This window comes from Anopheles coluzzii, chromosome 2, assembly GCF_943734685.1.
Source record: "Anopheles coluzzii chromosome 2, AcolN3, whole genome shotgun sequence".
Taxonomy (NCBI): domain Eukaryota; kingdom Metazoa; phylum Arthropoda; class Insecta; order Diptera; family Culicidae; genus Anopheles; species Anopheles coluzzii.
The window spans coordinates 47,978,084-47,993,010 of NC_064670.1; the positions used below are offsets into that span (position 1 = coordinate 47,978,084).

Below are 14,927 nucleotides of genomic sequence, written 5' to 3' on the forward strand. Positions count from 1 at the left end.
AGAAATAAGTTCGATCGTACAAATAAGATAATAAAATAATTTCGTATAAACGCAGGCAATTAGATTGTAAATACACGCCTTTTAAATATCATACAATTGTTATTGTTATACATAGTTTATCCCGAGATATAAAACATATATACTTGTTAATAAAACATTTTATGTATTTAAAATCGTCCCTTAGTCGTTCACCTGGAATTAAAATAATTCTTTCCAACTCTATATGTAAATATTATAGCAAACGATCTATAAGAACTATCGCTGTGCTCGTATAGTACTCTAACACAGTTATGAGTTTCAGTTTGGAGCCAAAATTGTTGAAGATAATGAAATATTCTTGCACTTCGTATTGTTGTAAGGACCTACGCAGTTATGCTGCCTTTAACTAGGGTTTGAAGAGGAAGCACTTCTGTTAAAAGGTTCTTAACTAAGAAAGGCTTATTAAATTCTGTTCTAACACGATAGAGGCTTAGTCTTATTCATGAACGTTTTAGATCGATTTAGATAGTTTTTAACTTCTTTTATAATTTCTTCAAATTGCTATAATTGTATCATTATATCCGAGTCAATTCAGATGAAATTGTTTAAGAAAATTGCTCTAAATAATATTGAATATTGAAAATAACTCATGTTGATCGGCAAAATGCGAGCATCATATGTTTTCAACGGATGGGTTTTTAAATGAAAGATTACCGAGACCCTTCCGAAAAGGGTTAGATAGCGAACGTGAAAACAAACAAACCTTAGATTAAAAAACGATGTAACAGCAAACATGTATGGAATTTGAGACAAGAACAATATTTTCCTCTCTAAAAAAATACCCCTTTTCCATCACACCATATGCATATAATCAGAACATTCAGCGTGCATTAGAATGCTCGTTCATGGTTCCGCTGGCTTCGGTTGGCTTTCGTCTTAAAGTCCACCCTGAATCTGGACAAGTTTTGGAAAAGTGGTCGCCCGGGTTCAAGGCGCAAGAAGATGGTCCGACGTGTCGAGACCTTGTCTCATGAGAATTTTGCCGCTACCGTTGACCCTTCCGTTGACAGTTTTTTTTAGCATAGTAGAGATGTTTTCTAAAAACTGGGAGAACCGGTTGATGCTACCGAGAGATCCCCGATTGAGAAGGACCCTTACAGTGCGTTGATGTGATGGCATCTCCTGGTCATCCGAGTCAGACACTCTTGAAGATTACGTGCCGCGATCAGTCTTACGCCGAGCGTGAATCGGATCGGTGAATTGAGCGAAGAAGCCAGCAAGCAAAGCAAAGTTTGGTTAGCTAGTTGATGAAACCCTGAAGGAGCGAGTTTCAACGGCACAACAGTTTCACCGAGTAAAGTCTACGTGCGCTCTGTCCGTAAGTTTGGTGTTACTCTTAGGTTAGTCTCCCGTAATCGTGAATCTTCATAAAAATCCTTCACTTTAAATTGCACAAATTGAAAGCATCCATTACTTGGTGCACACATAGCAAAAAAAGGGTCAATGCGCAGCTGCAGGCTGGGCGGTGTAAATTTTTAGCTAGCACTCAGCTCTCAGGCTGCGTTACAACGCATGGTTTTGTGCGTTGCGAAATAATGGGGAAGGAGGAGAATGGATGCGTTTTGGAATTTTATCCCATTTCTCCTGGGAAAAATTTATGCGTTTTGATGTATTTGACAGAGTGCACTCCCAGATGCAGCAGCGGACGGTTCTGTATCTTCTCCATGTATCCGCTCCCGGCCCACACAACCATCCAAGTGGAATTGAAAAAGCCTGTAAATTTCCCAAGTCTCGGATGCATATTTATGGCTCTGGTCACGTTTGTTTGTGCGTCCCTGTTTGTGCGAATCCTTGTGTGTGTATGTGTAGCTGAAAATAATTTTCATGCACTTTTCATCTTCATTCATCTAGCACTGGCTGCTGGCTGGCTGGCAGGCTGGTTGGATGGCGTGTCTCTTCTTCTCCCGTTTCCACAGCCACAGCGCCATTTCCACTTGGTTGCGTTTCCCTGACGATGCACTTTGGCTCTTGTTCGCTGCATCGGCAGTGTTTGGGTGCCCTCTGCGCCTGTACTCTCCGCACGGTGGCCGTATGCACTGTTGCACTGCATGCGGATGCTATTCTTGCTGATGCACCAGTGCACACGCGGCATCTATCACATCTCCCGTGCCCGTCTTTGCCATGAGCTGGGAATGGCCGAAGGTGTTGCTGATGGGGGCAGTGGAGCAGGTTCTCGCCCTGCAACTGACTGTGTTTGTGTGCGTATGTGTGTGTGTATGCGAATGTGCATGGGATAGCCATCAAGTGTGATGTAGTGGATGGCTAGGCAACCAACACGACTGCACCAGCGATGCAATCGTGTGCATCTCGTTTGTGCGTGCGTTCTCGAGGTTTTCTGGTGCAAATAGCAGCCTCACATCCGGTCAGGCCCATCCGTCCGTTTGAGCTGCATTTCCCTCCCGGATATCACCCCCCCCCGCCCTCCCGCCTCTCCCTGTCTCCTTCAATTCCCCATCATCCTGCCGTCTCAGCCCTTTTCCTCGTCCCCCGGTCGTGCGCCTGCATTTGCCGACGGACGTGAAAAATTCAATTCAAAGGGGATTCAAAATTCCACTCTTGATTCGTTTCGGGCTCACTTTTTCCAGCACACACTACGTGCGTGTGTGTGCGTGTTTAAGGGGTCCTTTTACGGTGGGGCTGTACGGTTTGCGGAGGAGCATTCCTATCGGGTCGTAATCCAGGTACAATATTTGACATCGGGTGGGGTTTTTCGACTGAAAGCTGTCCGTTATATATTACCCGGTTTGCTGTTATGGGGGTCTAGCCCCATTTCTGCTAGTCTTGCATAGGTTTTAGTGGAGCGAGATGGAAAAAAGAACAGGGGTGCGTGAGAGAGATAGAGCTTAGCATTTCCCCACACACTTTCCGCTGCATTTGTCGATATGCACTCGCATTTGAGCTTGCGTTTTCTAACACATTGCATGTGCATGTGCAATGCACCTCCAGCCAGGGCATGTTTCGCTGGGAGTTTGAATGTATTAGAAACCCGAGTGCATCGTGCTTTGTGCAGCGACTACATTTGTGCACCATTAGATGCACATTGCTGCGTTGCATTTGGCCGAAATCGTACGAAACGCGACGATGACGCTCGCCCTGGCAGACGACGGTTGAAATGTTGGGGTTGATTTTGAGGGCTCGCTGCTGCCAGTCCCGCTTTCCGCTCGGAGCTCCATTTGCAACGTGCACCGGTGATCGGTATGTAATCAAGTATTATCATCGCTGCCGCTGCCAAAGCCCGGGACAATCCGGAGCCCGGAAGGGTCCGAAACAAAAGCGTCCGAGCGTCCCGGCGACCGAGCATTTCGGCCAGCGACCTCATTGCTCGTGGCGACCACCTTAACACACACACACACGGGCACAAACGCCAGCTCAATCCAGCTCAATTTTAGTTCGTTTGAAAATGGATCAATCTGTGTGCGAAAGGAAGATGGCGAATGCTCAGAGGGTCAGGGTGCAGAAAACCATCCAGCACAGCCGCCCGCGATAACATCCTTGACGATGACGGGCCGCGGGCTTGGAAGCGAAAAATCAAACGCATCACAAAAAGCTATCCAAGCAGAGATGTGGAAAAGAATAACGATGACAGGGCCGCAGCAGCAATGCCAGCAGAGCACGACCAAGGCAAAAAAACACACATCCCGCGCACGGCAAAAACCGTGGCGCGTACACAGCGCGAACGCATCCCGCGAGCACTAATGCGTTTCATCCGGTTTGATGGAAAATGCATACAGCGGCGGTCGGGGTTTAGTGAGGGTGTATGGTGCAATGAATTGCATCTAACGGCCACCCCACCGTGCCCAGGATAATGTTCTCCCTCTTGCGACAGTACCTGAAGGCAAGGCAGTACGAGGCACAGGATGAGAGCTAGGTTTTCGGTGGAAACGGGAATAAAGCTGGGATGGTTGAATATCTGGTCAGGTACACTATTTGTACTGGAAAACCAGAACCGTTTGCTCGAGCTTAGGCTTGGGATCTGTGCATTGTAGACGAAAGTCGGGATATAAATTAATGAGTGTAATGTGGTTGCGGAATGGGTTCGTGTAAGCGAACAAGGATCAATTACCTACAAAGAAAAATAGTCCACAACTGATGTTAGAAAGGTAAAGATAATCAGGAATTCAACGTTCAAGATAGGTATTGCCATTGATTTGTTGTGCTTTTTCACTATTTTCGAATTATTTTCCGAAAAAGTCAATATACCTACGGCGATGATGTAAGAAGCCCTTTACTCATGTACAAATGGGACAATGTCATAAAACCATTACATTCAATTAAGACACATTTTGTCCACACTGCCACACTGAACAGAAAAAAACACATCAGCAAAGGAGATGAATAGATAATAATGCAACAGAGTATGCACATTGCTTCGGGGCCGAGACCGAGATGATGGAACTGTGCGTGCTGATGACGTAATGCATCACTGCGAGTGTGATGGTAGCGATGACATTTGATACGGTTTCAAGCCCAGCTTGTGGCATAGAACACCTGAGCAAAGCGCCCTGCACGTATACATACCCAATGTAATGCATTAGCATTATTTATGCCTCTGCCATAGCTCTTGGTTGTCCTGGCAGGTACGTTGCATGGGTTTAGTTGGTTTATGATTACGGTGTGTCATGTTTATAGGCTGCGTGGAATGATTCTGAACATACGAGCAGGAACATTGTGGACTTTCTATTCATGCATGCAATGGGGGCAAACTGATGTATGTTACGTCTAACGTCATTTCTTCGGCAGGGACGGTTATTATGATAAATCTTGGTTTTAAAATTAACTTTTGGGAACAACAAAACAGACTAGCTGATTGACAATGTCTCAAAGACAAAAAACGATGAAAGTTCCATTCAAAAGTTCATGTTATCATTGACTATTTCATCCTGAGAACCTGCGTCAGCAACCAGTCTTTTGATATTTTATTAGCTGCCGATTTCAGTTAAAAGCGTTGTTGAATTGTATGAGAGGCTAAAACATTCTCATCTCAAAATTTGTACAATATCCGCATCGCTAGAAAACCATTCCAGAAAGTCGTTAAATTAGTTAAACTCGCCAGCAATATTGTGCACGCGGTGTGCTTTCGAAAAGCTATGCCGAGTTTTAGAATATGCTTTATCGCTATTAAACAACGTTCCCGTTGCGCCGAAACCTTACGGACAGCTCGTTACTCGAAGCGGTTTAACTTTTATGGTTCAAAATTTTCTAATATTCCCGATCCCACCACCGGGCCAGTTTCACCCTCTGTTGGGCGATTCTTGGAGGAAAATATATTGCCTTACAACAGTTAGCGCTACTACCGTACCACCATCCCCCTTCTCCTTCTTCCACAGCTCACAGAAACCTCTCCAATCCTACCGGTCTCACCACACTGCCGGTAGGGTCCACGGCGCGCAGGTCAAAAGCACCCGAGCCATTGCACCAGATCCAGTGACCACTTTTTAAAACTATAAATTAGTAATTTCAGCACAAAATATCGTACCAATCTCGTTTCTCGTTCTTGGTGCCCCCTGGCGCCTATCCCTCCCCACGCCCTTCCTTTTGCATCGCTTCAGGGACTTTGGAACGAGACCAGAGCGAGGCAAACTCCTTCGTCCTGGGCAGCGGGATGGCTAACTTCTCCTGTACCCGAGCAAAGTTGTTACCAAAAAACCACCACCGCCACACACCTAAGCCGAGCCACACCAGCCGGGCGGGTGAAAACTATCGTTTCTGGGGCCGGGGTCTACCACCCGTTTTGCACAATTTCCGCCCGTCCAGTATCTCGGACCGCTTAGCTGTGTGACCTGTACGAGCCACAGCATTATCCCAAAACGTCGGATGCGAACAAACGATCCAAACTAGTCGAAAATGTTCACCAAATCACTCGTTCGTTCGCTCTCCTCGCTGGTGGAAGATGAACCGGAACCTACAGCAGGGAGAGGGGAAGTTTTTTGGAAAAGTACAAAGCAATCGGAACCTTAGCACGCTTAGTTTCGTTTCTCTGGTCAGCAAGCCCCAAGCTGGGAGGCGATTCCTTCTGAATGTGCTGTCCGAAACCGTGAGTTGGAAGAAAAAGACGAAAAACCTGACTACCCTTTGTGGTGAGTGGTAGCAAGTAGTCTTTTGTGGTGCCCAGCACGGGGAGAGTACGGGCATTAAAGGGGTAACTCTTTTACCTAAACTAACAACAAAACCCTTCTTGACAGTGACCCCCACACTCCCCACTTCGGCTAAAACACCAGAATCATACGCCCGGGCAGCAGGAGCAGAAGACACAAACTCCCCCCACAAACACACTCACACAAACTCACGAGTACAGCCAGCTTCTGTGGAGTAGTGTTGCTAGGGTACATTCAGGTCGCCTGCTTCTCGTCGGTCGGGGTTGGGCTACCGAGAGTACCGTTCATCGGGGGTTGAGAGAAAAACACCCTTTTGGCAGAGCAAAGGGGCAGGGTTGTGTAGCCGTACGGCTCTCCCTGTTTCCGGGCCCTACCGCACAGGGTGGGTCGTGTATTGTTCGCATTCGAGCAGCAACTGGCAGCAACGGGGCGGAGTGTAGGAACCCTTCATTTTCTAATAGTTTTCTGTACAACATTATGGGCCCGGTGCTGGGCCAATGCTTGCGTACGAATGGAAAGCGAGCACACCAGCGCCATCGGTACCTCTTCGATGGTCGCTTCTTGCAGCGGGCAGAGTACAAAAAGTATGCGATGTGGGGCGGTGTGCGTGTGTGTGTGTGTGTGCTGAGAACTTTTGAAGGTTCTGAAAGGCTCCTGTTTTGTGGTTGATGAAGGAAAGGGAGGGTCAAAATTCGGGGTTCGCTCAACATTCCACATTTTGGTGTGCACCATCATGGAAGGTCATAGGATGTGCTACCTTCGAGCTTCGGGTGAAATCTTCACATCGGTCCGATGCTCTGTGCTCTGTGCTCTATTTACAGATGTATCATCAACAATGGATGTTGGAAACCAAACCCCTGCCATTCTCATTGCCATGCTTCACAACTAATGTTTAGCATCGCCGGGCGAACGGATTTTAAATATCCGGCAGGCAAACGTTTCACCACAAACAAGAGCTAAAAACAGTAAGATAATGATTAAGATGCTCCTGGTATGGAAAATTAACGATCATTTGTGTGTGCGTTTGTGTGCAAACCGCCCGGGTTGGGTTGCTCACTAATAAATCAAACCCGGGGGTTTAGGGCACGCAAGAAAAATTGCCTTTCAGAGGGTGTGAAAAGTCGCAAAATTAATGGTTCCTGTGAAAATTAGAATTCATTTCCACCTAAAACCCTCCACCTTCTTTGTGCCGCAGAACTGTAGGCCTTGAAATTTAAGTGAAAAGTTGCCAATACATTAAACCGGACGACTGTGTGATTGAGTAAAACAAACAACGGAAGCAACAAGAGCTTACGATCAAATGCGGCTCCAGCGCCTCAATGATTGACAATTACCGGGCTGAGTCGATGGCTGGTGCGACTAGGTCTGCGCTACTCAGTACGGTACCGGGGCTTATGCATAATCCCGGCTCACTGAGCCACCTTTTAATCACCGAGTGTTTCATTTGCAACTATATCATGCAGATGAAATTGCTTTCCAATGTATCCAGAGAGCCGAACAGTACTGGCTTACGATGTTCGCTACAAGTTTACTGCTTTGCTATTAAAAACATTGCAAAAAGGTAGCCAACTGTACGGCAAAGCGAGCATAAAAATTAATCATGTACACAGATAAACGCAGACTCAAGCGCTACGGTTGTACAAACCGCCTCGTTTGATTTATTTGCACCCCATTCACTGCATTTGAAGATGCTGTGGCAACCTCTTCATCCTGCAAGCACTGCTTTCTCCCCATCAACCAACACCATGCCACTCAGTTGCAGAAAGGTACAAAGTAACAAACAGAAACGTACGGACACATATTACTGAAGTAGAAATGAAATGCAAAGAAAGTACCGAACATTCACTCGTTTGATTTACAACAAGAACGGGTTACATCGGCGGGCAGGAAAAGGGATGAAAGCTCGGGCACTGGCCTCTTCATCTTCATCTGCACTGAAAAGCTCTCCTACCCCGAGCCCGGGCTGCAGGTTGATTGCGAAATGTTTAATTATTCTATCCGAAGATAAATATAAAAGAGAATCCTCCATCGCTACAGGTCAAGCAATTCCATCTTCCGAACCTGGGGCCACTCTTTTTCTTCCTTTTTTGCATTGCTCAGGTTTGGGCTAAACGGGAAAACTATTTGCCACCCTTCCTTCGCAACACTCCCTTCTGTGTCAGGTAGGGAAGGAAGGTGTATGGAAAAGAAGTTACTGACAACAAAAACGAACCAACCAGGAGAGGAGAGAGAGAGAGAGAGAGAGAGAGAGAGAGAGAAAGAGGGAAAAGAAGAAAAAAACAACTGCCCCGGGCAAGGAAAATGTAATACTTTTTATGGACCCGTTTTCGACGGACCCAACCCCCGTATGCGGGCTGGCGCTAAAGCGATGAGTTTTCATTCGATAGCAACTTGAGTATCCGGTGGCAGTGGAAGCGGCCCCGGCCCAGGGTAGAAAGTATTGACCGAAGGACGGCTCAGATGATGAAGTTTCTGTGTGGATGAGCATGTGTGTGTGTGTGTGTGTGTGTGTGTGGGTACGATTACTAAAGAGTTTGTTTTCCTCCGGACGGTGAGTCACGGGAAAGGGACCCACGTGTTGACATGGACGGGATGGAAATGTGATGGTCATCGCAGTGCGGTATGTTTGGTTTGGGATATTGGAGAAAACTAACTTTTCTTTATGCAAAGCGTCCTTATACTTCTTCTTCTTGTTCTTATTTCCCGGGTGCTTCTGGTTGTCCTTCGTACCGTTATCCACAATTCATTGAAACATGTAGCTATCTCATAGGCAGCGGGACAGACGACGCAGGAAGAAGATGTGGTACGGTTTGATGACATTTTTGTTCCTTCTTTATTGATGAAACTCATTTGAAAAAGTTATCATGTAAATTAAAATGTTGCTTTTACAAACTGTGGTTTACAAGTGAAACACATCCACGTAAGGTTCCAGAAAAGTCTTGTATTAGTGTTAAATATTTCAAATATTTCTCTCAATTTCCATTCCATTCACCATTGGCACACGTGACGGCATGTAGGGTGCTCGAAATATACTCTCCATTAATGTTCAGCAGAGCGAAGTTTATGGGTCGTAAAGATTTGAGCACCATTCAAAAGGTTTGGTCTCCATCAGGCGCTCGCCCTGGATGGTTTTGGTATGCGCCGTGCGTATGTGGCAAAACCAGACCTCTGCACATTCCTTGGCCAAGAGGGCGTTTTGTATAAGAGAGTGTTTTTTTTTTGCAAGGCAATTCATGCTCACTCCGTATGAGTACATATTTGACTTGTCATTGTTTAGCAGTAGAAGCTAGGCATTTTTGGTCGAAAATTAAATGCACCATTGTAGATAGACCTCTATCAACGCCGTTTCTCAACGCCAAAGTGATTAAACACGGGAGCAGGGAAGGAAGACAGCTGAACGTATGCAAACATACCTAAGACTATCCAAACGAACGTCATTTAATGGGTTGGAGTTTAATGATGGCTTCAACCAGCGTCAACCGGGCACCGGCGCCAGTCGCAAGCGCTAATACTATAATCATAAAAGTTTAATATTTGCATGCACACACACACCTTGTAGCTATAACTCCCAGCAGAGGGTCGTATACCTTTGTACACACTTACGATTTTCATTTCCGGGGTGTTAAAAAGCGAGCAAAAGATCAACCTCTGACGGTCGACCGGTCGCTCTTCTCTAACGCCACTATTTTGGTAAATCGTTTAGAAAAAGGGTCAAAGTTGAGCGGTATAGTAAGGATGCGGCAGGCGAGTTTTATCGACAAATTTTCAAACTTATAGGCTCGCTGGAGGAAATTGAAGTACATGAAAAATTGTCTAAAGTTTTGCCGTACCTGAACACAAACAAGGATAGGAAATTGGGAACGGCTTCAGAGACTAACCGTAAATAAGACATCATTTTTGTAGGCAATAAACCGAGAAATGAGTTGATTAATTAAACTAGATAACTCTGTATGTCTACTCTAAAAACCTCACATCACAGTCATTCTTATTCCTCCGTGTGTGTGTGTGTGTGTAAATGAAGCTAACCGCTGTTGCAACATGTTTTCAATTAATTTCATTTAAATATTGTGATTGGAAAACAAAGGGTTTTCTTGTGTGCTATCGTTTTGCTAGTGACCTCAGCATCGTCCGCTACTAGAGACATACCCACATCGACTCAAAGATGAAAGAAGCGACCAAGTTTTATGCATCATTCCTGTACTGTTCGGCATCATCTTGTCGCTTTTCATACCAATTGTTGAACCAATGAAAGCAATGAGCGCCCGGCAGCAGCAGAAGAAGAAGAAGTACCAAAAAGTATAGCGAAAAGACACGACCGTTCCGTTTGTCCTCGGCGTCCTCGGCATGTGGAGCCATTGCTTCGAGCGATAACAGATAGAAATGTAGCTCACACACACATACACATACACACACTCACATCCGCACACCTACCCTCTGCCAAACCCTGCTGATGCGCACTCTATGACATACTCTGCGCTCTGACACATGTCTGGCATCGTACCCGACAATGATGGTCCAAACGGATGGTACTGTGCATAAGATTCGGTTCGCAGAGTCCTCGCCACGGACCGGTGAAACGAAGGGGAAAGGTGGAGCACCAGTCGTCCACGCAGGAAGGTTTGAATAGTGTCCTCCTACTAGCCCGTTCCATTGGCTCGTTTTGTCAGAAGTATTTTATATTTCTTTCGCAACCGATTCCACATCCGGCTCACATCCGCCTCCCCGGGTTGCGCCTGATTATGAAGAGGTTTCTTTTGTTTCTGCTCGCAAACAGGGTTAGATAAAATGCATTCCTGGTAGGGAGAGACTAAAGTGGGTGGGTGGTATGGAAGCATTGGCTATTTTTGTTTTTGGTTTGTTGCATGTTCCTCCAAGAGCAGTCGAACCGATTGTGGCCGTAGATGCATCGTGTGTGTGTGTGTGATTAAGTTAAGGGAGTGTGAGATGAAACGAGGTGGAGCACGTGAGCTTGTGAGGAACTGCTTCACATCTAGAGAAATGCATTGCCTTATCGTTGGCAGTGTCGTGGTACGCTGGACCAGTGCACAAAGAAGGCAGGAGCGGGAAAATTCATTCTTTCGAGATCGAGAAAAAAAATCTCATTTAAATATTACAACAATGGGGCACCCAACCGAGCACCGACATTCCAAGGCAAAAGAAGCAGGAGCTGTGGGTGGAATGCTCATCACTCCCGATTTCCTCCGTTTTCCTACACCAACCTTGTGTGATTGTGAAACTAGTTTTGTTACCCTTTCTCATTGTTACAATACGCCCGTTCAACTACTGGTGAACCGTTCGTGCTCAGTGGAAGGAAGATGGATCCCTGGCTGCGACTTGTAATATCTCAAATACGGTACGACTAGGTCCACGGAGGGGGAAGGGGACACAGACGTGCCACCCGTCCCGAAGTCCACATGATGCAGAAAAGATCGGATCAAATTGTGCAAGCAGGCAAGACATTTATATTCGGAATCCTGTTCGAACTCGGGAAACGTTAGGGTCTGGCCGGCTCAACGCTCGGTCCAGTGTGGTTTGTTCGGTCTGCAATAGGACGGTACGAGGAAAAGTGTTGTACATTTATGCAAAGATTATTATTTTCGTTTGCTGAGGCATTCGTGAGGCAACTGGGAAGGCAATATCCAATAGAGAAGTAAGGCAAAACTCGGACGGTCTGTGCACGTTGGATTTCGATTCGATTAGGCATAGAAACGGAAACATGAGTTGTTTTTCCTTGTAAAATGGAAGGAGTATTTCCTCCAACCTCTCTCTCTCTCTTTCTGAATAAGGGGGAATGGGAAATGAATTAAATATTGTATGTGGCAATGATGTCAATTGCTCGACGTTCGTTGTGTTTATTTTTTTACAACCCTTCACTCTGTGAAACCGTCCATCTTGCCATCCTATTTTGTTCAGTTCAGTCGTTCTCCCTCAAACGTATAAAAGAAGAGGTAACACAGTAAAAAACACAGTACGATAGAAATTGCAGAGGCAGGACAAATGTCTGTATCAACGGAGATTTTAATTGTGCAAATGTGTTGTGCATTTTGTGGCGCTGGTGGTGGCTTTTGCATAAGACCGAGATGTTACTGATGGGTTGGATCACATTTGTGCTGTGTGTTGCCTTTGCTGTAACGCTCTGCTGAAAATGATGCACCCGAAGACATGATTTAAATTAAATTCCATTTCCTTACGTTTCAAAATGGTGAGGACCCGGAATGGTTGACAGCTCGTCTATTTATGGCTTGGATTTGGAGCTTATCTATTATCTATTCGAAGAATTCATCTTGATTGTGAATCACACTTTATTGTTTGTTACTTGTTGTCATAGTCGCATATCTCGCACTTGGCAATGGTAGGACGCAATTACGTTAAAATCATTGGCTTGCAAACGTTTGCGAGGTGGGAGAGTGAGAAAGGAAGCAATGCGCCTTAGTACAACTTGCTGCAGGCACACATTTTCCCTTCGCTTTCACATTCATTGCAACAAGTGCTAGCGCAATGTGTATGCATGCAAAAGAGCGAGATAAGCGAAATGGAGAAACATGTTCTGCTCATCGTGCGCCATCGAAAACCGTGAACGATTCATTAAACAACCTACGTGAAAGCTATGATCATACGAATCTCCCCCGGCACATCTTACGCCATGTGCAGTGTGGAGCAGACCAATGGCGATGGTCGTCGAAAAGCTTTAAAAGATGCTTTCCGGGAAGTCTTTAATGATTGAAAATCTATGATTTTATAACTAATTATCAGATAACCAATCAGTACTTCCTAAGCAGAAACATATTTATCGTTTCCATGCAATACACGTAACACGTTTAACCGTTTACTAATGCAATAGTTTGTAAACCATTGAATATCGTCGCGAAATAAACCGGACAAGCCATTATACCAACGTTTCACATTCCACCATCCAAGAGACATTACCGCGCGTTTTTATCCACCCCGCCCGGGTGCGTATGTCTGTATGTGTGTACGGGTGTGTATCATTATAATGACATTTTTTGGCGATTTATTGGTTGCCAAAAAACAAACGTTAACGGGTAATGCGCTTCGTGCCTTGGTTCAATGTCGGAGCTGTGCTTAATGCACTCATGGAAAGCGAAAGCGACCGATGCAAATGGAGGAGAGTGGAAGGCGGATGCCCCCGAGACGGACCGTTGCATGGTTTGGCAATAACAGCAGCTGATTGATAATTCAAATAAAAATAAAAATAAAAATGACAAACTGAAGTAGCAAAAACGTAATAAAAATGGAGGGAATAATCAATTTTTAAGGTAAAATGTGTGTCAATGTACAAAGGAAAAGGAAAAGCAGAAAAAAATTAACAACTCAAATGATTAACATGTAAATAAGCTGTTGAAATCGATTAACTACACAGCTAAATAATTTAGTTAATGTTTGTATCGTTTCTATTTTGTTGTTCATACAATCATTCAAAATGTCTTTGCAAAGAAAATTTCAATCTTTTTTTTTATCTAAATACCACACAACGTGCGTGTGTCTATGCGTGCTTGCGTGCGTGCATATTTCTGGTGGCAATGCGCGTGCGCTTTTTTATTTGCGTGTGTGCGTGTGATTGCTAAAGGATATAAGGGCACTGAAATAACCAGAGAAGCAACAACAACAAAAAACTACATAGGAACAGTACATGCGTGTGGGTAAGGGTTATTTTTCCTCCAGGGAGTCAAAGTGACCGTATCATAAGCGACTGTCCCGATCGAAGACCATCAGTGTCATCGTTTTTTTGCCTACCCTATTCCTGCAAATGTCCGTTGCCACTTTCGGCCCGGGGGTGACATGATGTTGCTCTGGGTGAAATGCTTATCGGTACACTCTGTCGCGAGCGCTTATGTATCCTGCCCGTGTGGTGGTAGTAGCATGGGTACGCTATGGTGGGTTTGGGTCCCTCTCATCTTCCAGGGAGCCCTAACGCATTTGCACATACATACACCCGACTGGTTAGTCTCAAGCGAGTAAAATGAACGCAGCGATGAGTTTTGTTTTGTATCAAAGGAAACCCGAACTATGCTCAAATGAGATGACTTCAAACAGGCTCAAATATGATATATGAACAATATATGAACATTGAATAAATATTTCATTATCGATCCGTTTTTCTTTTCATTTCAGTTTGTTATCATTATTTAAATAACGCAAATAATGTCACACTTTATTTCTCTTCTCATTACAGACAAACTTCGCTGTGTATAGCTCACTAACTCTAGTTCCATTTAAACCCACGCAAAGAACTAAGCATCCTCAGAGAGAAGGAAAAGGTGATCAAATCAATGCCAATAAACTATGCTTGTAGAAAACAAATAGCCTACGCTTTTGTATTGTTCTGCTTTGAGTTGTCTAGAATAGAAGCTGCGTATTATGCCGTTAATTGCATGCAAATGTCTAATACGAACATGAATGTAACACAGCGGATAGTTTTTAGAAGTAAACGAAAAGACGAACCTCATGTCCGAAACACCACTTTTACTTCTCCAATACTTTCCTTGTTATCGTTTGCGCTTCTTAGACATTGTAATGTTCTGCTTGATTAGTGAAGTTAGATGCAGTTTGAACACGTTTTCTCCACCGACGCCGTATAACCCCGATCATCCGCAAGGCCAACATGCATCGAAATGAAAGGCAAAGCGATGCCGGCAGAACAGGGTACGAAATATTAATTAAATTTATCCCACGTTCGTTCTCTACGCTCGGTACAAAATCGACCCACTGTTTTGTTGGCTAGCAAAGTTCCGGTCTGGCGTGTCGTGCTGCAAGGCCTCCCCCACTACCGCA

At 44.9% G+C, this 14,927-nt stretch overlaps 1 long non-coding RNA gene across 1 annotated transcript in view; it reads left to right on the forward strand.

Annotated features, from left to right (window-relative positions):
• Positions 1-1,190: 1,190 nt before the first annotated feature.
• Positions 1,191-14,927, forward strand: part of LOC120952645 (uncharacterized) — a 44,202-nt gene continuing 30,465 nt past the window's right edge. Inside the window, exons 1-2 of the long non-coding RNA XR_005751308.2 lie at positions 1,191-1,357; positions 14,329-14,413. This is a non-coding gene — a long non-coding RNA (uncharacterized LOC120952645). The remainder of the gene's footprint in view (positions 1,358-14,328; positions 14,414-14,927) is intronic.